Raw genomic sequence first — 25327 nt, forward strand, 5'->3', positions numbered from 1 at the left:
ACCTGGCCCATGGGCCGTAGTTTGGGGATCCCTGGTCTATGAACGTGAGTGAGAATGTTGTCTGTCCATCGGTGTTGGCCCTGTGATGAGGTGGCGACTTGTCCAGCTGAGATAGGCTCCAGCACCCCAAAAAAGGGACAAGCGGTAGAAAATGGATGAATGTTTTTTTTTCTTTCCCACCTGCATGACCCGAGGCTACACTTGCTTCAAATGATCGTGTGTGTGCTCGACCAGAGCTAACTTATTCTCGCCGGGCCCCGCCCTCTAACTACACAGCACACCAGCAGAGGCAAGACGCGATAGCGAGGGGAAAAAAAAGAAGAGATTGTATCATTTCTACGGTAAGTCGGCGCCGTATGGAAGAAATTCTCACTTGGTGCATATTTTGGCAGGCGTGTGCTCGTCAGTGATCTCCCCGCTCAACAAGTTGACATACCCTTTCTTAGTCAGTCCCACGGATATTAATTTTCTTCTGTTGCCAGGTAGATTTGTCATATTAGTTATTTAGTCAGCAACAATAGCCGTAACAGAATTCTCCGTCCATCCCTGCAGCCAGCAAGCAAGTCAGCTGGTCAGATAACTAGATGGTGGTGCTGGTTAAGGGGGCGTGGCTTCTTCATCCTTGTCTTAGGCTTCAGCTGAATGGTAGTCAGTCAGCAGCCGGGTGTGCGTAGATGCAAGGCTGATGGTCAGCTGCTCCCGGACGACTCCTTTTCCTCCCCCAGGACCTAACACTGTCGAATCAGCTGAGGAGCCACTGAGCAGTAAGTCAAGCCTGGGGGTCTTGGGAGATGTTTGCATGTAGAAGGGGGGTGGGGGGGTGTTGAACATCAGTAGGAGCAAATACATAAGACACAACTTGATTGTTTGTGCAGGGAAATGTGATTGTGAGTGGGTTTCGTGTGCAGCCGTCACACTCTTTTCTGTGAAAACTGCTGATGTGCTTTTGCCTTTTGGTAATGTGGCTTATAAACAGTGCAGTAAATGTTCCCTCCAGCGTTGTCTCGTGATCAGGAGATGATGTGCAGGACGTGACTTTTTTTTACGAAATAACTGTGTGTATTGTGGTGTTCTCAGAAACTTCTTGTGCATCAGAAGCGGCTTTGCAGAAGTATTCTGTATCGCTGTGAAGATAGCACACGGTTGAGCAGATGGATGTTTTGGACTAACTTGTTGCATATGTTGTAATCTCAGTATTAGGTGTTAAATAAAAAAAAAAATACAGTAGTAGTGTTAAATTTAGATGAATTATTTTACTATTTCAAATAAGTAGCATTAGAAATGTGTAGGATCACATCATTGATCAATTTAAAATTCTCAGTTTACTTGCTAATCCAAGGTATAGTAGCGGCGCACACTAATTTAATTGTATTATTATTTTAGTAGGGTTTTTTGTTTTTGGTTGTCTTTTTGGGGGGTAGGTTTTATGTATGTATGTATGTGTATGTTTATATACATATATGCGTATCCTTGGTTCATTTTATTTTTTTATACCACTTAACTAGAGATGTCCAATAATATCGGGCTGCCGATATTATCGGCCGATAAATGCTTTAAAATGTAATATCGGAAATTATCGATATCGGTTTCAAAAAGTAAAATTGATGACTTTTTGAAACGCGGCTGTACGGAGTGGTACACGGACGTAGGGAGAAGTACAGAGCGCCAATAAACCTTGAAGGCACTGCCTTTGCGTGCCGGCCCAATCATATAATATCTACGTCTTTTCACACACACAAGTGAATGCAAGTCATACTTTGTCAACAGCCATACAGGTCACACTGAGGGTGGCCGTATAAACAACTTTAACACTGTTACAAATATGCGCCACACTGTGAACCCACACCGAACAAGAATGACAAACACATTTCGGGAGAACATCCGCACCGTAACACAACATAAACACAACAGAACAAATACCCAGAACCCCTTGCAGCACTAATTCTTCCGGGACGCTACAATATACACCCTCTACCCCCCCGACCCCCCAACCCCGCCCACCTCAACCTCCTCATGTTTTCTCAGGGAGAGCATGTCCCAAATTCCAAGCTGCTGTTTTGAGGCATGTTAAAACAAAATAATGCACTTTGTGACTTCAATAATAAATATGGCAGTGCCATGTTGGCATTTTTTTCCCCATAACTTGAGTTGATTTATTTTGGAAAACCTTGTTACATTGTTTAATGCATCCAGCGGGGCATCACAACAGAATTAGGCATAATAATGTGTTAATTCCACCACTGTATATATTGGTATCGGTTGATATCGGAATTGGTAATTAAGAGTTGGACAATATCGGGATATCGGCAAAAAAGCTATTATCGGACATCTCTAGTTTTTTTTTGTTTTTGTTTTTGTTTCTCTTTTTGGGGGGTGGGTTTTATGTATGTATGTATGTATGTGTAGGTTTGTATACATATATTCGTATCCTTGGTTTTATTTTTTTTCATACCACTTAACTGTATTTGTGTATGTGGGTGTGTGTGTGTGTGTGTTTGTATATATATATGTATATATTAGTGTTGTCCCGATACCAATTTTTTGGTACCGGTACCAAAATTATTTAGATACTTTTCTATACTTTTCTATACTTTACGTGTATTTGTATTGAACCACACAAAAGGGTTGTTTCTTTCTGTTATTAATATTCTGGTTCCTACATTATATATCAATATATATCAATACAGTCTGCAAGGGATACAGTCCGTAAGCACACATGATTGTGCGTGCTGCTGGTCCACTAATAGTACTAACTAGGGATGTCCCGATCCAGGTTTTTGCACTTCCAATCCGATACCGATGTTGTTTTTGCACTTCCGATCCGATACCGATACTGACCGATACTGGCCTATCCAAGCATGTATTAAAGTTTAAAGTTATTTAGCCTACTTAGTTGTCAGAATCATGTTGAAAAGGGTTTTAGTACTCTTGATAACAACTAGCCAGCTGAATTAGGGGAGTTTGAATAATACACAATGGTTGGTAACAAGAAACTGACCTGTTTATTAAAGGATAAACACAAAATGGACAAAATTATACATGACAAACAGAAATGGCATCATTGAGCTAGGGCTGGGCGATATGGCCTTTTTTTAATATATATATATATGTGGATATTTTGCCTTAGCCTTGAATGAACACTTGATGCATATAATCACAGCAGTATGATGATTCTATGTGTCTACATTAAAACATTCTTCTTCATACTGCATTAATATATGCTACTTTTAAACTTTCATGCAGAGAAGGAAATCACAACTAAAAAAAATCACTATTTTTTTCATACGGTGTTGATCTGGAAATTTTTGCCTCGGCATTTTGATGGTGTGGGCGTGTGGCACGGAATGGAGATAAGCGTCTCGACAGACGTTACAATATTTGAACAATGATGACGAAAACTGTTTTCTCTGTCGTGTCCGTGTGTCGAAAATTGTTATGCGCTTATTTTTGTATTTGATTTTGTGCGTGGCATAGATTTGCCGTGCGCAGAGGACGCTTGAGCAGTGCGCAATTGCACAGGCGCGCACCTTAGAGGGAGCGTTGCTCGCACGGCTGCGCTAGCATCACAGCTAACGTTAGCCATGCTGCTACCTCTCTGCTTGGGGAGGGCGTATACGTATGTGACGTATGACGTGACAGTATGTGACGTATGACGTGACAGTATGTGACGTGTGTAAGAAGGTGCGCTTGCTGTCTGTGAGAGGGAGACACAGGAAAGAGTGAGGAGAGCCTGTCGTGTAATGCCAGCAGCTAAAAGCAACTGCGTGAGAATCCACAGACCTGTGGATGTGTTGAAGGTGTGCTGGAAAATGCGGAACGGAAATTAGGGAGCAGCAGAAAAGTGGAATGTATTATTTAAATCGGTGCGTTGGAAAACACGGACCGGAGGTTTTTTTTTTTTAAACTGGATCTGGATCGGCATTTTCCCATGCCTTGGCGATACGCATTTTTTGGCAAATATCGGCGGCCGATCCGATCCAAATATTGGATCGGGACATCCCTAGTACTAACCTTTAACAGTTAATTTTACTCATTTTCATTATTTACTAGTTTCTATGTAACTGTTTTACTTTCTTTTTTATTCAAGAAAATGTTTTTAATTTATTTATCTTATTTTATTTTATTAATTTAAAAAAAAAAGGACCTTATCTTCACCATACCTGGTTGTCCAAATTAGGCATAATCATGTGTTAATTCCACGACTGTATATATCGGTATCGGTTGATAACGGTATCGGTAATTAAAGAGTTGGACAATATCGGTATATCGGATATAGGCAAAAAGCCATTATCGGACATCCCTAATTGAAACTTTTATTAGTAGATTGCGTCGACTTCGTACTTTCTGGTCCATGTTGACAAAACAGTCCTGTGGAAAATTTCGTAGACGCATAGACATGGAAGTATTTATTTTATAGACATCAGAGCAGTCGGGATGGCATGAAATGAGAAGGAATGACTGAGTGAGGATGCAGGCAAACAGTCTCTGTACAGCAAAGAGGTGCATATACATAATATGCCAACTTAAGTGCATCCGTCAATCTGTGACAAATGGCCATATTGTCACTTAATGATCATTTTTGAGGTAAAATGTTTGATACAGATGCTGTGTGATAATTTGTGTAGGTTTTGCCATTATAAAAAAATATGGTCATCTGGCTAGGTGGCCTTATGGCAGTTGGTTGATTGATTGAGACTTTTATTAGTACAAACCCCGTTTCCATATGAGTTGGGAAATTGTGTTAGATGTCAATATAAACGGAATACAATGATTTGCAAATCCTTTTCAACCCATATTCAGTTGAATATGTTACAAAGACAAGATATTTGATGTTCAAAATCATAAACTTTATTTTTTTTTTGCAAATAATAATTAACTTAGAATATCATGGCTGCAACACGTGCCAAAATAGTTGGGAAAGGGCATTCTCACCACTGTGTTACATGGCCTTTCCTTTTAACAACACTCAGTAAACGTTTGGGAACTGAGGAGACACATTTTTTTAAGCTTCTCGGGTGGAATTCTTTCCCATTCTTGCTTGATGTACAGCTTAAGTTGTTCAACAGTCAGTCCGGGGGTCTCCGTTGTGGTATTTTAGGCTTCATAATGCGCCACACATTTTCAATGGGAGACAGGTCTGGACTACAGGCTGGCCAGTCTAGTACCCGCACTCTTTTACTATGAAGCCACGTTGATGTAACACATGGCTTGGCATTGTCTTGCTGAAATAAGCAGGGGCGCCCATGGTAACGTTGCTTGGATGGCAACATATGTTGCTCCAAAACCTGTATGTACCTTTCAGCATTAATGGCGCCTTCACAGATGTGTAAGTTACCCATGCCTTGGGCACTAATACACCCCCATACCATCACAGATGCTGGCTTTTCAACTTTGCGCTTATAACAATCCGGATGGTTCTTTTCGTCTTAGGTCCGGAGGACACGGCGTCCACAGTTTCCAAAAACAATTTGAAATGTGGACTCGTCAGACCACAGAACACTTTTCCACTTTGTATCAGTCCATCTTAGATGAGCTCAGGCCCAGCGAAGCCGACGGCGTTTCTGGGTGTTGTTGATAAACGGTTTTTGCCTTGCATAGGACAGTTTTAACTTGCACTTACAGATGTAGCGACCAACTGTAGTTACTGACAGTGGGTTTCTGAAGTGTTCCTGAGCCCATGTGGTGATATCCTTTACACACTGATGTCGCTTGTTGATGCAGTACAGCCTGAGGGATCGAAGGTCACAGTCTTAGCTGCTTACGTGCAGTGATTTCTCCAGATTCTCTGAATCCTTTGATGATATTACGGACCGTACATGGTGAAATCCCTAAATTCCTTGCAATAACTGGTTGAGAAAGGTTTTTCTTAAACTGTTCAACAATTTGCTCACGCATTTGTTGACAAAGTGGTGACCCTCGCCCCATCCTTGTTTATGAATGACTGAGCATTTCTTGGAATCTACTTTTGTACCTAATCATGGCACCCACCTGTTCCCGATTTGCCTGTTCACCTGTGGGATGTTCCAAATAAGTGTTTGATGAGCATTCCTCAACTTTATCAGTATTTATTGCCACCTTTCCCAACTTCTTTGTCACGTGTTGCTGGCATCAAATTTTAAAGTTAATGATTATTTGCACACAATGTTTATCAGTTTGAACATCAAATATGTTGTCTTTGTAGCATATTCAATTGAATATGGGTTGAAAATGATTGGCAAATCATTGTATTCCGTTTATATTTACATCTAACACAATTTCCCAACTCATATGGAAACGGGGTTTGTAGATTGCACAGTGAAGTACATATTCCGTACAATTGACCACTAAATGGTACCACCCGAATAAGTTTTTCAACTTGTTTAAGTCGGGGTCCATGGTAAAATTCATTTTGTCAGCTTGACTGACAACACTTGGGTGTTGAAGTATCCATTGGAGCATCTACATGTATGTTCTACCGGAGAGTGCGCTTTCGTGGTTACTCTGACTTCCTCCCAAATTCCTAAAACATCGATGTTAAAACTCCTAATTGTCCCTAGGCGTGAATGTGGGTGTAAATGGTTGTTATGTATGCATGGTCTGTGATTGACCAGTCCAGGGCGCACACCGCCTCTTGCCCAAAGTCAGTGAGGCTAGGTTCTAGCTCAACTGTGACACAAATGAAACAGGTGGTATAGAAAATAGATAGATGAATGACTTTTAGTCATTAGTCTGCCTCTAAGTTTATTCAAAAATATTTGTGGCATTTGTTGCACAACAAGAATGTTTTAGATCTGCTGGCTGGCTGTGGCCTGTGCTTTGCACCTGTGACATGTGTGTCTGTCCCTCCAGGATTCTTAAAATTCTGGACACATGAGGACTTTAAGTATGTCCAATGTATGATCTTGTAACTACATGGTATTGGATCAGTACCCAAATTTGTGGTATCATCCAAAACTAATGTAAAGTATCAAACAACAGAGGAATAAATGATTATTACATTTCAACAGAAGTGTAGATAGAACATGTTGAAACGGAAAATAACCAGATATTAACAGTAAATGTACAAGTGGATTAAGAACCCATTTTCTACCGCTTGTCCCTCGAATTTGACAAAATAATAGAATGAGAAATGACACAATATGTTACTGCATACGTCAGCAGCTAAATTAGGAGCCTTTGTTTGTTTACTTAGTAATAAAAGACAAGTTGTCTAGTATGTTAACTATCTTTTTTAAGGCCAAAATTGTTCTTCCATTGTCATAACAAACATACTTTAAAAGTGCCGTAAGATTTTTTGTTAAAATAAAGCCAATAATGCCATTTTTTGTGGTCCCCTTTATTTATCGAAAAAATTTACATTTTGTTGTATTTCATAGATTATATTGCGTTTATTGCACCGCATAGCCAGACCCTTGCTATGTTCCAGTAAATGACATATGCAGGTTTAAAGGGGAACTTTATCACAATTTCAGAATGGTTAAAACCATTAAAAATCAGTTCCCAGTGGCTTATTATATTTTTCGAAGTTTCTTTTCAAAATTTTACCCATCACGCAATATCCCTAAAAAAAAGCTTCAAAGTGCCTGATTTTAACCATCGTTATAAACACCCGTCCATTTTCCTGTGACGTCACATAGTGATGCCAACACAAACAAACATGGCGGATAGAACAGCAAGCTATAGCGACATTAGCTCGGATTCAGACTCGGATTTCAGCGGCTTAAGCGATTCAACAGATTACGCATGTATTGAAACGGATGGTTGTAGTGTGGAGGCAGGTAGCGAAAACGAAATTGAAGAAGAAACTGAAGCTATTGAGCCATATCGGTTTGAACCGTATGCAAGCGAAAACGACGAAAACGACACGACAGCCAGCGACACGGGAGAAAGTGAGGACGAATTCGGCGATCGCCTTCTAACCAACGATTGGTATGTGTTTGTTTGGCATTAAAGGAAACTAACAACTATGAACTAAGTTTACAGCATATGAAATACATTTAGCAACTACATGCACTTTGAGAGCGCAGACAGCCCAATTTTCATCAATTAATATATTCTGTAGACATACCCTCATCCGGCCCTGCGATGAGGTGGCGACTTGTCCAGGGTGTACCCCGCCTTCCGCCCGATTGTAGCTGAGATAGGGTCCAGCGCCCCCCGCGACCCCAAAGGGAATAAGCGGTAGAAAATGGATGGATGGATGGATACCCTCATCCGCGCTCTTTTCCTGAAAGCAGATCTGTCCAGTTTTGGAGTTGATGTCAGCAGTCCAGGGAAGCTAGGGTCGATATTCTTCTCTTGATCATCTTCTGTGGCATAAGGGACGGTGTGAGCCAAGACATCCAGGGGGTTTAGCTCGCTCGTCTGCGGGAACAAACTGCCGCCATTGCTTGCCGTGCTACCGAGGTCCTTTGTCCCTGAATTGCTCACACACTCCGGCAGATTCAATGGGGGTCTGGCGGCAGATTTCTTTGACTTTATCGTTGGAAATGCATCTGCTTTGAGTGTCGCAGGATATCCACACATTCTTGCCATCTCTGTCGTAGCATAGCTTTCGTCGGTAAAGTGTGCGGAACAAACGTCCAATTTCTTGCCACTTTCGCATCTTTGGGCCACTGGTGCAACTTGAATCCGTCCCTGTTCGTGTTGTTACACCCTCCGACAACACACCGACGAGGCATGATGTCTCCAAGGTACGGAAAACAGTCGAAAAAATGGAAAATAACAGAGCTGATTTGACTCGGTGTTTGAGAAAATGGCGGATTGCTTCCTGATGTGACGTCATCGCTCCGAGAGCGAATATTAGAAAGGCGTTTAATTCGCCAAAATTCACCCATTTAGAGTTCGGAAATCGGTTAAAAAAATACATGGTCTTTTTTCTGCAACATCAAGGTATATATTGACGCTTACATAGGTCTGGTGATAATGTTCCCCTTTAAGGTTATCATCACACAATTCCTTTTTCCTGTCATCACTGGCATTATAAAAAAGCCAAAGAAAAATCACTTCATGTATTTTTGTATGTTTTTGCAGTCAGTATGTATTTAATTCCTTAAAAAAAGATGGTCGTTTGAGGTCCCAGCGCCCATCAAAGACATCATCATCATCAAGCCGGCTTCCCTCAAATGTCCTATTTGCTAAAATAGCTGTAACTATATTACTTGTTTTATCAATGTAGAAAGGATAAACAGCACAGCCACATAAGCCACGCTCTAAATTGTTTATAGTATGCTTTGACCGCACGTTGCAAAAAGCCAGCAACAAGATTAAAGCTACTGTAGGTTATTGTTTTTGAACATCCTGTTTCCTATTGTCTGCCTCATCAGTAATGTAGCGTGATACATGTTTGTGAAAAGTCTGTACATTGCATTCAACCTTGGGAAACACACATGAGAGCAAAGTGTAACGGCATAACTATTGGATACGTTTTTTGAAGAGGATTTGCGTCAATGATCCGCTTCAGAAACGACAACAAAAATGTCTGTTTTCGTTTTGATGTTGACCGGCGGAAGAAAATAAAAAGATCCCAAGCAAAGCCAAACATCCCAAGCGACGGCATCTTGAAAGTAAACAAACATTTGTCGTATCTGCTTTATGTCGCTGCCGGCAAATGGCGAGGGTTGATGACAAATCTCTAGCTACTTGGAGAGATGTCTGAATGCCTGGGGGGCGTATTTTCAACACCATGGCACCATATTCTAAAGCTAAGGGGGAGAGTTAGAAAGAAGGGGGAAAAGGGAGAATTTGGATTGAGCCTAAATGCTAATACAGTAGTTGTATCTTTATATGTCCAGGGCAGACCTGGGCAAATTAAAGGGGAACATTATCACCAGACCTATGTAAGTGTCAATATATACCTTGATGTTGCAGAAAAAAGACCATATATTTTTTTAACCGATTTCCGAACTCTAAATGGGTGAATTTTGGCGAATTAAACGCCTTTCTATTATTCGCTCTGTGACGTCACATCGGGAAGCAATCCGCCATTTTCTCAAACACCGAGTCAAATCAGCTGTGTTATTTTCCGTTTTTTCGACTGTTTCCCGTACCTTGGAGACATCATGCCTCATCGGTGTGTTGTCGGAGGGTGTAACAACACAAACAGGGACGGATTCAAGTTGCACCAGTGGCCCAAAGATGCGAAAGTGGCAAGAAATTGGACGTTTGTTCCGCACACTTTACCGACGAAAGCTATGCTACGACAGAGATGGCAAGTATGTGTGGATGTCCTGCGACACTCAAAGCAGATGCATTTCCAACGATAAAGTCAAAGAAATCTGCCGCCAGACCCCCATTGAATCTGCCGGAGTGTGTGAGCAATTCAGGGACAAAGGACCTCGGTAGCACGGCAAGCGAAGGCGGCAGTTTGTTCCCGCAGACAAGCGAGCTATCGACCCTAGCTTCCCTGGTCTGCTGACATCAACTCCAAAACTGGACAGATCAGCTTTCAGGAAAAGAGCGTGGATGAGGGTATGTCTACAGAATATATTAATTGATGAAAATTGGGCTGTCTGCACTCTCAAAGTGCATGTTGTTGCCAAATGTATTTCATATGCTGTAAACCTAGTTCATAGTTGTTAGTTTCCTTTAATGCCAAACAAACACATACCAATCGTTGGTTAGAAAGCGATCGCCGAATTCGTCCTCGCTTTCTCTCGTGTCGCTGGCTGTCGTGTCGTCTTCGTCGTTTTCGCTTGCATACGGTTCAAACCGATATGGCTCAATAGCTTCAGTTTCTTCTTCAATTTCGTTTTCGCTACCTGCCTCCACACTACAACCATCCGTTTCAATACATTCGTAATCTGTTGAATCGCTTAAGCCTCTGAAATCCGAGTCTGAATCCGAGCTAATGTCGCTATAGCTTGCAGTTCTTTCCGCCATGTTTGTTTGTATTGGCATCACTATGTGACGTCACAGGAAAATGGACGGGTGGTTAAAATCAGGCACTTTGAAGCTTTTTTTAGGGATATTGCGTGATGGGTAAAATTTTGAAAAAAAACTTCAAAATTTTTTTTTAAGCCACTGGGAACTGATTTTTAATGGTTTTAACAATTCTGAAATTGTGATAATGTTCCCCTTTAAGTCCCGGGGGGCCGCATGCAGTCCGTTAAGCTTTTCAATCTGGCCCGCCGGACATTCAAAAATAATTGTTTTAGATCTTTAAGATCGAAACTGCAGCTGACATTATGATGTGCAGTGACATTTGCAATTTCCCCTAAGTCTTGAACTATACAAAGTATTTCAATGGTTGGAATCTGCGCTTTTGCATGATATCTGCAATAAACTGGACACTCTTGGCCTCCCCCCTCTCACAAACGCCTGGATAAGGGACTTCCTAACGGACCGACCCCAGAATGTGAGACTTGGCCCGCACCTCTCATCCTCCCGCACGCTGAGCATCGGCTCCCCACAGGGCTGTGTGCTGAGCCCCCTCCTCTACTGCCTTTACACCCATGACTGCAGTCCGGCCCACAGTGACAACCTTACCGTCAAGTTTGCCGACGATACCACAGTGGTCGGGCTCATCTCCAGGGGTGACGAGGCTGCCTACAGAGAGGAGGTCCTGAAGCTGACGGCCTGGTCTTCGGAGAACAACCTCGCTCTCAACACCAGCAAGACCAGAGAGATCATCGTCGACTTCAGGAGGAGCAGCACCGACCCTGCCCCCCTCTACATCAACGGCGAGCGTGTAGAGAGGGTCCACACCTTCAGGTACCTTGGAGTCCACATCTCTAATGACTTCTCCTGGACAGTCAACACCACATCAATCATCAAGAAGGCTCAGCAGCGGCTACACTTCCTTAGAGTCCTCGGGAAGTACAACCTGAAGCCTGACCTGCTGCTGACCTTCTACCGCTCGTCCATCGAGAGCCTGCTGACCTACTGTATTACGGTATGGTACGGCAGTTGCACTGCAGCAGACAGGGAGAGGCTGCAAAGAGTGGTCAAGACGGCTCAGAAGATCATCGGCCGCCCTCTCCCCTCTCTGACGGACATCTACACCTCCCGCTGCCTCAACAGAGCCAGTGCCATCATCAAAGACAGCACCCACCCTGGCTCTGACCTGTTCCACCTGCTGCCCTCTGGGAAGCGCTACAGGTGCATTAAAACCAAAACAAACAGGCTAAAGAACAGCTTCTTCCCCAGGGCCATAACCATCCTGAACGGACTGCCCCATTGTCCCTGATAACTGCCTTCTCTTCGGTGCAATAACCCATTCCACCAACCACCCTGTTTTTGTTTTGTTTTTTCATGTATATCTTCATTTCACACCATATTCATTGCACTTCTACATTTTTTAAATTTTTATATATTTGCACATTGTTTTTCTAGCATGCACACATCGCACTGTATGGAATGGCCTCAATCTCGTTACCTTGCGTAATGACAATAAAGCTGATTCTGATTCTGATTCTGATATACTAGTTACTATGGTACTCTAAGTCACAGCAGCTCAGACGAGGCACCAAGCAGTGTGGGTGGGGAGCGTTTCCAGAGAGTGTTTCCAGATTGAGCCTGAAAATGTGGGTGTCAGGGACAGACGCGGACGGAGATTTTTACAACAAAGTTCTAAAGCTTAGTGATGTATCAGATGTATCAGATTGTAGGTGTTTTTTTTACCCTGTGCGTTTATATTTCGCGGTGTTTGTTGCATTTTTGTTTCGCTTGATTGTAAAATATGTCGATCGAGAGGGGGTGTGACGTTCATATGTTGTCAATATTCAGTGTTTTATCGTTCATAGTTAATATTGTAAATCCCACATTCTTTATTTTCATGTACATTCTGGGTGTCTCATTCAGTAAAAAAAAAAAAATTCCATTGTTTTTTTTTTCTGTTTTTTTTAATTGACATCCAGCATCAGATATTCCTTTCCATTACATCATATTCACATAAATCATATCTATTGTCTGCCCTAAATGTCAAAATATTTTTGTTTATATCCCACCCATACCACCCACCCCCCCCAAAAAAAGAAAGAAACAACAAAAAAAACAAAGTAATATCTACAGATACATCGATTAAATAAAAAATAAAAATAAATAAATAATAATAATACATTAATAATAATAATAATCAGAAATACAATAATATATACATATATATTTATATATATATATATATATACACATATATATCCATTACGTTTTTTAAGGCGGTCCGTCATAACGTTTTTAGATTTCAATCAGACATTATGAGATGGATATACCGGCCCCCAGACACATTTTTTTCTCTAAATTTGGCCCCCCGAGTCAAAACAATTGCGCAAGCCTGAAATAGATGGATGGGTAATAATACAGTTAGTAGTTTTAAGGGAACAGTGTTAAGTGTGACATGCCATCATGATATACTAGTTACTATGGTAATCTAAGTCACAGCAGCTCAGACGAGGCACCAAGCAGTGTGGGTGGGGAGCGTTTCCACGGAGTGTCAGCCTGAAATGCGGGTGTCAGGGACAGACGCGGAAGGAGATTTTTACAACTAAGTTCTAAAGCTTAGTGATATATCAGATGTATCAGATTGTAGGTGGTTGGTTTTGTTACCCTTCACGTTTATATTTCGCTGTGTTTGTTGCATTTTTGTTGCGTTTTGCTTGATTGTAAAATATGTCGACCGAGAGGGGGTGTGACGTTCATATGTTGTCAATATTCAGTGTTTTATCGTTCATAGTTAATATTGTAAATCCCACATTCTTTATTTTCATGTACATTCTGGGTGTCTCATTCAGTAAAAAAAAAAATTCCATTGTTTTTTTTTTCATTTTATTTTTTCATTTTATTTTTATTGACATCCAGCATCAGACATTCCTATCCATTACATCATATTCACATAAATCATATCTATTGTCTGCCCTAAATGTCAAATTATTTTTGTTTATATCCCACCCATACCCCCCCCCAAAAAAAAGAAACAACCAAAAAACAAATATCTACAGATACATCGATTAAATAAAAAAGAAAAAGAAAATAAATAAATAATAATAATACATTAATAATAATAATAATCAGAAATAAAATAAAATATAAACAGATACTTATATATATATATATATATATATATATATATATATATATATATACCCACACATACACATATATATATATATCCATTACGTTTTTTAAGGCGGTCTGTCATAACATTGTTAGCTTTCAATCAGACATTATAAGATAGATATACCGGCCCCCAGACACATTTTTTTCCTCTAAATTTGGCCCCCCGAGTCAAAATAATTGCCCAGGCCTGAAATAGATGGATGGGTAATAATACAGTTAGTAGTTTTAAGGGAACAGTGATAAGTGTGACATGCCAACATATTCCTGTGACCGAGTTTCTTTGAAGTCTGGTTCAGTGTGTCAGTCGCAAAGTCACCACTTTATGCAGAAAGAAATACAAGAATGTCTTAAAACTGGTTTGACCGCATGAGTACAAATATTTGCAGTATATTGTGTTTGTTTAAAGCCTGGTGATGTTTGAAAACACCATTGCTTCCATTGCTGGGAAATTCCGGTGTGGCTTTTATTCAACTTCCTCAAAAGGTATCTCATTTCTTCTTCCCAGACTTGCTGAGAGGAGGGTAAAAAAGTAAATGAGTTGTAATATTCTGAAGCAAGTGTAAAGTGGAAGAAGATAAACATCCACAACCTAAAACACAGCTACTCACTGTCTCTACACTACAGCAACATTATTTTTGGGGAAAAGAAAACAAATCCTCAATATTACGATTGCAATTTAATATGGGATTATTTTTATTTTATCCTGGTGTATTTTTCAACAAACACAAGCAATACATCTATCAGTATTAAGATAAACAATATTAGATGTCTCCGCTCGGGATGGTTTCCTGCTGGCCCCACTATGGACTGGACTCTTACTATTATGTTAGATCCACTATGGACTGGACTCTCACAATATTATGTCAGGCCCACTTGACATCCATTGCATTCGGTCTCCCCTAGAGGGGTGGGGTTACCCACATATGTGGTCCTCTCCAAGGTTTCTCATAGTCATTCACATCGACGTCCCACTGGGGTGAGTTTTTCCTTGCCCTTATGTGGGCTCTGTACCGAGGATGTCGTTGTGGCTTGTGCAGCCCTTTGAGACACTTGTGATTTAGGGCTATATAAATTAACATTGATTGATTGATGTCCATCCATCCATCCGTTTTCTACCGCTTGTCCCTTTCGGGGTCGCACGGGTGCTGGAGCCTATCTCAGCTACATTCGGTATTATACATAAATAGTAGAGATGTCCGATAATGGCTTTTTTGCCGATATTCCGATATTGTCCAACTCTTAATTACCGATTCCGACATCAATCGATACCGATACATACAGTCGTGGAATTAACACATTATTATGCCTAATTTTGTTGTGATGCCCCGCTGGATGCATTAAACAATGTAACAAGGTTTTCCAAAATAAATCAACTCAAGTTATGGAAAAAAAAATGCCAACATGGCACTGCCATATTTATCATTGAAGTCACAAAGTGCATTATTTTTTTTAACATGCCTCAAAACAGCAGCTTGGAATTTGGGACATGCTCTCCCTGAGAGTTAGTGCTGCAAAGGCTTCTGGGTATTGGGTTCTGGGTTTGTTCTGTTGTGTTTATGTTGTGTTACGGTGCGGATGTTCTCCCGAAATGGGTTTGTCATTCTTGTTTGGTGTGGGTTCACAGTGTGGCGCATATTTGTAACAGTGTTAAAGTTGTTTATACGGCCACCCTCAGTGTGACCTGTATAATAACTGGGATTTATATAGCGCTTTTCTAAGTACCCAAAGTCGCTTTACATGTAGAACCCATCAATCATTCACACCTGGTGGTGGTAAGCTACTTTCATAGCCACAGCTGCCCTGGGGTAGACTGACGGAAGCGTGGCTGCAATTTGCGCCAACGGCCCCTCCGACCACCACCTATCATTCATCATTCAATTCACCGGCGTGAGTGGCACCGGGGGCAAAGGGTGAAGTGTCCCGCTCAAGGACACAACGGCAGCGATTTTTGGATGGTAAGAGGCGGGGAGCGAACCTGCAACCCTCAGGTTTCTGGCATGGTTGCTCTACCCACTACGCCATGCCGCTGTTGACCAAGTATGCATGGCATTCGCTTGTGTGTGTGAAAAGCCGTAGATATTATGTGACTGGGCCGGCACGCAAAGGCAGTGCCTTTAAGGTTTATTGGCGCTCTGTACTTCTCCCTACGTCCGTGTACACAGCGGCGTTTTAAAAAGTCATAAATTTTACTTTTTGAAACCGATACCGATAATTTCCGATATTACATTTTAAAGCATTTATCGGCCGATAATATCGGCAGTCCGATATTGTCGGACATCTTTAATAAATAGTTATTTCCTATACATAATACAATTATAAACTTACTCAATACTTTGACTTGCAGTCTGGAAAGACTGGACGTATGTTTGTCTTGACCTTTCCGAAGCTGGATGTTATTAAAGTGACTCCCACTGCTGTTTATGGTCGCCTTCATTGCTGGGTCGATGGAAACCTGAACAGTAACACCATATTTATTTCTTCCGTTCATAATTTGATTTGTCAACTCAGCTATTTGACCACACAACAACAAACTTCTCTGCCCGCCTGCTCAGCTCGCTCGCTCGTCACTCGATCAGTCAAACCGCAGCCTTTGCGTTAGTAAACCGTATTTCATCACCCCGTGATTCAATTGTAAATGCAATTAATTGCCTATTCTACACCTTCTCAAATACAATTTAATAGATGGATGCACACACTTTTGTCAATGTATTACTGTGGTACCTCAAATTTTGGTCAGTCCCACTTTTCATGTGATTTGCTGCTGAATCTTTTTAGCAAAATCTCACCACGAAAAGAATACCTACCGGAATTAATAAAAGGCTATCGATGCTGTCATCTAGCAAAGCTGAATTTGACCAAGCAACCCCCCCGTACCAAAAAGCCCTTGATGAAAGCGGATACAATTTCACCCTCACCTATGAACCCACGCCAGGAAACCAGCCAAAAAAGAACAGAAAACGAAACGACATCATCTGGTACAACCCCCCATACAGCAAAAACGTCTCAACTAACATTGGACACAAATTCCTCAATCTGATTGACAAACACTTTCCCAAAGACAACACCCTAAGAAAAGTATTCAACAAGAACAACATTAAATTGAGCTACAGCTGTATGAACAATATACGACAAATCATCTCAAACCACAACAAAACAATTGCAAATGAGCCGTCGGCCCCCGGACAGAGCGACTCCAAAACCAACAAAGGCTGTAACTGTCGAAAGAAACCTGATTGCCCTCTCAACGGGGGGTGCTTACAAACATCAGTTGTCTACCAATCTAAGGTAATACGCAAGGACATTAACACATCCGACACATATGTAGGATTAACCGAGGGAGAATTCAAAACCAGATGGAACAATCACAAGGCTTCTTTCAGGAACCAAAACCTGCGGAATACCACAGAACTCAGCAAACACATTTGGGACCTCAAAGACAATAATGTTGAATATTCAATAACATGGCAAATTCTTGCATCCAGCACACCTTACAATAGTGGTAATAAAAGATGCAACCTATGCTTGAAAGAGAAACTGTTTATTATTTACCGTCCAGACCTGTCATCCCTCAACAAGCGCAGCGAAATTGTAACAGCATGCCGCCACAGACGGAAACACCTCCTAGGTAACACATGAGCCAATCACCACGCTCACCACGCCCCTACGCCAGCCTGTACCCACCCACTCTGTGCCCTATATAAACCATGGTATGTGAATGCTCCCATTAAAATCTCCTGATGATTGAGGGTACCCCCCCTCATGAAACAGGCCTGTAGAGATGAAATAGTCTTGTGATATTTTTCCCACACATACATATATATATATATATATATATATATATATATATATATATATATATATATATATATATATATATATATATATATATATATATGTGTATATGTATATATATATATATATATATATATATATATATATGTATATACAGTCGTGACCAAAAGTTTACATACACTTGTAAAGAACATAATGTCATGGCTGTCTTGAGTTTCCAATAATTTCTACAACTCTTATTTTTTTGTGATCGAGTGATTGGAGCACATACTTGTTGGTCACAAAAAACATTCATGAAATTTGGTTATTTTATACATTTATTATGGGTCTACTGAAAATGTGACCAAATCTGCTGGGTCAAAAGTATATATACAGTCATGTTAATATTTGGTTACATGTCCCTTGGCAAGTTTCACTGCAATAAGGTGCTTTTGGTAGCCATCCACAAGCTTCTGCTTGAATTTTTGACCACTCCTCTTGACAAAATTGGTGCAGTTCAGCTAAATGTGTTGGTTTTCTGACATGGACTTGTTTCTTCAGCATTGTCCACATATTTAAGTCAGGACTTTGGGAAGGCCATTCTAAAACCTTAATTCTAGCCTGATTTAGCCATTCCTTTACCACTTTTGATGTGTGTTTAGGGTCATTGTCCTGTTGGAACACCCAACTGCGCCCAAGACCCAACCTCCTGGCTGATGATTTTAGGTTGTCCTGAAGAATTTGGAGGCAATCCTCCTTTTTCATTGTCCCATTTACTCTCTGTAAAGCACCAGTTCCATTGGCAGCAAAACAGGCCCAGAGCATAATACTACCACCACCATGCTTGACGGTAGGCCTGGTGTTCCTGGGATTAAAGGCCTCACCTTTTCTCCTCCAAACATATTGCTGGGTATTATGGCCAAACAGCTACATTTTTGTTTCATCTGACATCACATAGACAAAGATAAGACCTTCTGTGGTCACATTTTTAGTAGACCCATAATAAATTCATAAAAGAAGCAAACTTCATGAATGTTTTTGTGACCAACAAGTATGTGCTCCAATCACTCTCTCACAAAAAAATAAGAGTTGTAGAAATTATTGGAAACTCAAGACAGCCATGACATTATGTTCTTTACAAGTGTATGTACACTTTTAACCACGACTGTATATATATATATATATATATATGTGTATATATATATATATATATATATATATATATATATATATATATGTATGTGTGGGAAAAAAAATCACAAGACTATTTCATCTCTACAGGCCTGTTTCATGAGGGGGGGTACCCTCAATCATCAGGATTGAGGGTACCCCCCCTCATGAAACAGGCCTGTAGAGATGAAATAGTCTTGTGATTTTTTTTTTTTTTCCCACACATACATATATTGCGCTCTACTACGGTATCGAGCACTATTTTTTGGATAACCTTATTAAGACATATATATATATATATATATATATATATATATATATATATATATATATATATATATATATATATATATATATATATATATTGTGACGTTTCCCTCTCGTGGGTCCTCCTGACCGTAACAGACCCCCTCGTGAGCCCGGTAATCTGGTGTAACAATGTCTTTACTTGGCCCGGCTGCTGCTAATAAAAGCGACAGGTGATTAGATAACCAGCCCCAGCTGGGCAATCCACTCACCTGCTGCTGGCTTCGAGGCCGGTCCTTACACACCCCGCTCCGCGGCAGGCCCCCAGACCATGCCCCCCTCCACATATATATATATTTATTCCCTTGCAAAAAACAAAGATTTGCATTGACTCCATTGATCTTATGGATGTTTTGAAGCGCATGTGATGAGTGTCTGGATTTTTCCTAGGCCTGGGCGATATATCTATTTTATCGAGTTTTTGTTCGAGTTTTTTTGTTGCAGACGATTTAATACAAACCCCGTTTCCATATGAGTTTGGAAATTGTGTTAGATGTAAATATAAACGGAATACAATGATTTGCAAATGCTTTTCAACCCATATTCAATTGAATGCACTACAAAGACAACATATTTGATGTTCAAACTCATAAACTTTTTTTTTTTTTTGCAAATAATAATTAACTTAGAATTTCATGGCTGCAACACGTGCCGAAGTAGTTGGGAAAGGGCATGTTCCCCACTGTGTTACATGGCCTTTCCTTTTAACAACACTCAGTAAACGTTTGGGAACTGAGGAGACACATTTTTTAAGCTTCTCAGGTGGAATTCTTTCCCATTCTTGCTTGATGTACAGCTTAAGTTGTTCAACAGTCCGGGGGTCTCCGTTGTGGTATTTTAGGCTTCATAATGCGCCACACATTTTCAATGGGAGACAGGTCTGGACTACAGGCAGGCCAGTCTAGTACCCGCACTCTTTTACTATGAAGCCACGTTGATGTAATACATGGCTTGGCATTGTCTCGCTGAAATAAGCAGGGGCGTCCATGGTAACGTTGCTTGGATGGCAACATATGTTGCTCCAAAACCTGTATGTACCTTTCAGCATTTATTGGGCCTTCACAGATGTGTAAGTTATCCATGTCTTGGGCACTAATACACCCCCATACCATCACAGATGCTGGCTTTTCAACTTTACGCCTATAACAATCCGGATGGTTCTTTTCCTCTTTGGTCCGGAGGACACGATGTCCACAGTTTCCAAAAACAATTTGAAATGTGGACTCATCAGACCACAGAACACTTTTCCACTTTGTATCAGTCCATCTGAGATGAGCTCAGGCCCAGCGAAGCCGACGGCATTTCTGGGTGTTGTTGATAAACGGTTTTCGCCTTGCATAGGAGAGTTTTAACTTGCACTTACAGATGTAGCGACCAACTGTAGTTACTGACAGTGGGTTTCTGAAGTGTTCCTGAGCCCATGTGGTGATATCCCTTACACACTGATGTCGCTTGTTGATGCAGTACAGCCTGAGGGATCGAAGGTCACGGGCTTAGCTGCTTACGTGCAGTGATTTCTCCAGATTCTCTGAACCCTTTGATGATATTACGGACCGTAGATGGTGAAATCCCTAAATTCCTTGCAATAGCTGGTTGAGAAAGGTTTTTCTTAAACTGTTCAACAATTTGCTCACGCATTTGTTGACAAAGTGGTGACCCTCGCCCCATCCTTGTTTGTGAATGACTGAACATTTAATGGAATCTACTTTTATACCCAATCATGGCATCCACCTGTTCCCAATTTCTCTGTTCACCTGTGGGATGTTCCAAATAAGTGTTTGATGAGCATTCCTCAACTTTATCAGTATTTATTGCCACCTTTCCCAACTTCTTTGTCACGTGTTGCTGGCATCAAATTCTAAAGTTAATGATTATTTGCAAAAAAAAAAAAATGTTTATGAGTTTGAACATCAAATATGTTGTCTTTGTAGCATATTCAACTGAATATGGGTTGAAAATGATTTGCAAATCATTGTATTCCGTTTATATTTACATCTAACACAATTTCCCAACTCATATGGAAACGGGGTTTGTACATTTAAAATCTATGTTTTTCTCAAGTTTCCGTAGCCCTCGCCCACCTCTTTACTTCTTTGGCGAGACGTTTGTTCCAAAGAAAAGAAAAGTGTTGTCAGTGCTTTAGAATTGCGGCAAAGGGTGTGGAACAAATTACTGCATGCTTCAAAGATTCTTTAAAGAAGTTTATTTACATGTAAATTAATTTTTTGGGTGAAAAAAATCGGAGATTTTACTTTTAGGCCATATCGCCCTAGCCTACTTTTTGCGGTTAAGGCAAAAAAGATGAGGTTTTCCTCGGAGCAAGAACTATTTGAAAAGCAGAATGTTCAATGCTGGATTTGGGACTCAAGTTATAAAACTTGACATATACATCTTCCACAATAGCACACAGCAGAGTCGTAGTGGTTGTTTTGCACGTCAAATGATCGTACAACTCAACAAGCGACAGAGTGGGTCAAAGGTGGCCATGATGACTCAGCCGTAATTGGAAGTAAGGAGATTAACTGCAAAGTTAAATGTCAGCCTGAAATAAATAAAGACTGCTTCTTTCCCAGCAACATCACCACACACCGGTTCACACGTCCGTGCAAACTTGATTGACCGCAACAAAAGCAAATATAAGGGCGGAGTTTCTGGAAAAAGTTGCTCGAGACATGCACCTGGGGTTAGGTTGGTGGCAACACTAAATTGGCCCTAGTGTGTGAATTGCGATGCTAATTTCCATTAGCCTGTCAATGGGGTCGTCCATTGTATGTTAGCATTAAGCTAGTTGCATAAGAGGCCACCATGCAACCTCTATAGTTGCATTGCTTTTTTCCAGTGTATACTAGAGATGTCCGATAATGACTTTTTGCCGATATTCCGATATTGTCCAACTCTTAATTACCGATTCCGATATCAACTGATACCCATATATGCAGTCGTGGAATTAACCCATTATTATGCCTAATTTTGTTGTGATGCCCCGCTGGATGCATTAAACAATGTAACAAGGTTTTCCAAAATAAATCAACTCAAGTTATGGAAAAAAATGCCAACATGGCACTGCCATATTTATTATTGAAGTCACAAAGTGCATTATTTTTTTCAACATGCCTCAAAACAGCAGCTTAGAATTTGGGACATGCTCTCCCTGAGAGAGCCTGAGGAGGTTGAGGTGGGGGGGATAGCGGGGGGTGTATATTGTAGCGTCTCGGAAGAGTTAGTGCTGCAAGGGTTTCTGGGTATTTGTTCTGTTGTGTTTATGTTGTGTTACGGTGCGGATGTTCTCCCGAAATGTGTTTGTCATTCTTGTTTGGTGTGGGTTCACAATGTGGCGCGTATTTGTAACAGTGTTAAAGTTGTTTATACGGCCACCCTCAGTGTGACCTGTATGACTGTTGACCAAGTATGCTTGGCATTCACTTGTGTGTGTAAAAAGCTGTAGATATTATGTGACTGGGCCGGCACGCAAAGGCAGTGCCTTTAAGGTTTATTAGCGCTCTGTACTTCTCCCTACGTCTGTGTACACAGCAGCATTTTAAAAAGTCATAAATTTTACTTTTGAAACCGATACCGATAATTTCCGATATCACATTTTAAAGCATTTATTGGCCGATAATATCGGCAGTCCGATATTATCGGACATCTCTAGTGTATACCAAACTATATTGTTTATGTAACATAATTCCTACATGTATGTGTACTTTGTTTGTATAATGTATTAACTGTCATTTGTGAGCTTAGTTTTACAGTAACTTTATTTTAAAGACTATCAATAAACAACCTCCATTTGGAAGTTTTTTCATCTCTAATTTACAGGACTGTTTTACCTATCTGCCAACTAAATTCCAACATTCAGGAAGGGTAGAAGAATATATGTAAATAAATAAAGGGTGTACAAAGTGCAACCTGTGTTACACCGTAGGTATAAAATAAAGCAGTAACAATTGAAAAATACAGCAACACGAAAGAAAAAGGTATATTGATTCTGTTCATAACTTTTATGGACAGAATTTCTAGGGGCAGTCAGGATGTTTAGGTGATCCGGTTTTGTGGCTGCAGGATCAGGTCTATGCTTTTTGCAGATGATGTGGTCCTTAAGGCTTCATCTGGCCAGGATCTTCAGTCCACTGGATCAGTTCGCAGCCGAGTGTGAAAAAACTGGGATGAGAATCCCCACCTCGAAGTCCGAGTCCATAGTTCTCACTCGGGAAAGGGTGGGAAAAGAGATCTTGCCCCAGGTGGAGGAGTTCAAGTACCTTGGAGTCTTGTTCACGAGTGAAGGAAGAGTGGATCGTGAGATCGACAGTGCGGCGTCTTCAGTAATGCGGACCCTTTATCGATCCGTTGTGGTAAAGGAGCTGAGCCGGAAGGCAAAGTTCTCAATTTACCGGTCGATCTACGTTCCCATCCTCACCTATGGTCATGAGCTTTGGGTTTTGACCAAAAAGACAAGATCACGAGTACAAGTGGCTGAAATTAATTTCCTCCGTCGGGTGGCGTGGCTCTCCCTTACAGATAGGGTGAGAAGCTCTGTCATCCGGGAGTAACATTGAGAGGAGCCAGATGAGGTGGTTCTGGCATCTGGTCAGGATGCCACCCACGGTGTTTAGGGCACGTCCAACCGGTAGGAGGCCACGGGGAAGACCCAGGACACGTTGGGAAGACTATGTCTCCTGGCTGGCCTGGGAATGCCTCGGGATACCCCGGGAGGAGCTGGACGAAGTAGCTTGGGAGAGGGAAGTCTGGGCTTCTCTGCTTAGGTTGCTTTCCTCGCGACCCGACCTCGGATAAGCGGAAGAAAATGGATGGATGGGTGAATGAATGGATTGCACTGGATAAAACTCTCTGGATTGCAATGGAGTGCAAGTTATCAATGAATACATGTGTATGAAAACATCTTACATCAATTGAATGCACAATATTACCAGGCACTTGCACCTTATTAGATATACTTGCACAAGTTAAAGGGGAACATTATCACCAGACCTATGTAAGCGTCAATATATACCTTGATGTTGCAGAAAAAAGACCATATTTTTTTTTAACCGATTTCCGAACTCTAAATGGGTGAATTTTGGCGAATTAAACGCCTTTCTAATATTCGCTCTCGGAGCGATGACGTCACAACGTGGCGTCACATAGGGAAGCAATCCGCCATTTTCTCAAACACCGAGTCAAATCAGCTCTGTTATTTTCCGTTTTTTCGACTGTTTTCCGTACCTTGGAGACATCATGCCTCGTCGGTGTGTTGTCGGAGGGTGTAGCAACACGAACAGGGACGGATTCAAGTTGCACCAGTGGCCCAAAGATGCGAAAGTGGCAAGAAATTGGACGTTTGTTCCGCACACTTTACCGACGAAAGCTATGCTACGACAGAGATGGCAAGAATGTGTGGATATCCTGCGACACTCAAAGCAGATGCATTTCCAGCGATAAAGTCAAAGAAATCTGCCGCCTGACCCCCATTGAATCTGCCGGAGTGTGTGAGCAATTTAGGGACAAAGGACCTCGGTAGCACGGCAAGCAATGGCGAGCTAAACCCCCTATCAACCCTAGCTTCCCTGGCCTGCTGACATCAACTCCAAAACTGGACAGATCAGCTTTCAGGAAAAGAGTGCGGATGAGGGTATGTCTACAGAATATATTAATTGATGAAAATTGGACTGTCTGCACTCTCAAAGTGCATGTTGTTGCCAAATGTATTTCATATGCTGTAAACCTAGTTCATAGTTGTTAGTTTCCTTTAATGCCAAACAAACACATACCAATCGTTGGTTAGAAGGCGATCGCCGAATTCGTCCTCGCTTTCTCCCGTGTCGCTGGCTGTCGTGTCGTTTTCGTCGGTTTCGCTTGCATACGGTTCAAACCGATATGGTTCAATAGCTTCAGTTTCTTCTTCAATTTCGTTTTCGCTACCTGCCTCCACACTACAACCATCCGTTTCAATACATTCGTAATCTGTTGAATCGCTTAAGCCGCTGAAATCCGAGTCTGAATCCGAGCTAGTGTCACTATACCTTGCTGTTCTATGCGCCATGTTTGTTTG

General features: G+C 41.2%; 1 protein-coding gene across 3 annotated transcripts in view; it reads left to right on the forward strand.

Annotated features, from left to right (window-relative positions):
• Positions 1–25327, forward strand: part of rab27b (RAB27B, member RAS oncogene family) — a 159725-nt gene that overhangs the window by 70292 nt on the left and 64106 nt on the right. Inside the window, exon 1 of one of the 3 annotated variants that reach the window (XM_061980818.2) lies at positions 521–764. The exons of the other annotated variants lie outside the window; for them this stretch is intronic. The gene's annotated coding sequence lies outside the window, so the exon portion shown is untranslated. Of the gene's footprint in view, positions 1–520; positions 765–25327 lie in introns of those variants that run through there. 3 annotated transcript variants of the gene reach the window in all.

Source organism: Nerophis lumbriciformis, linkage group LG20 (assembly GCF_033978685.3).
Source record: "Nerophis lumbriciformis linkage group LG20, RoL_Nlum_v2.1, whole genome shotgun sequence".
NCBI classification, from domain to species: Eukaryota; Metazoa; Chordata; class Actinopteri; order Syngnathiformes; family Syngnathidae; genus Nerophis; species Nerophis lumbriciformis.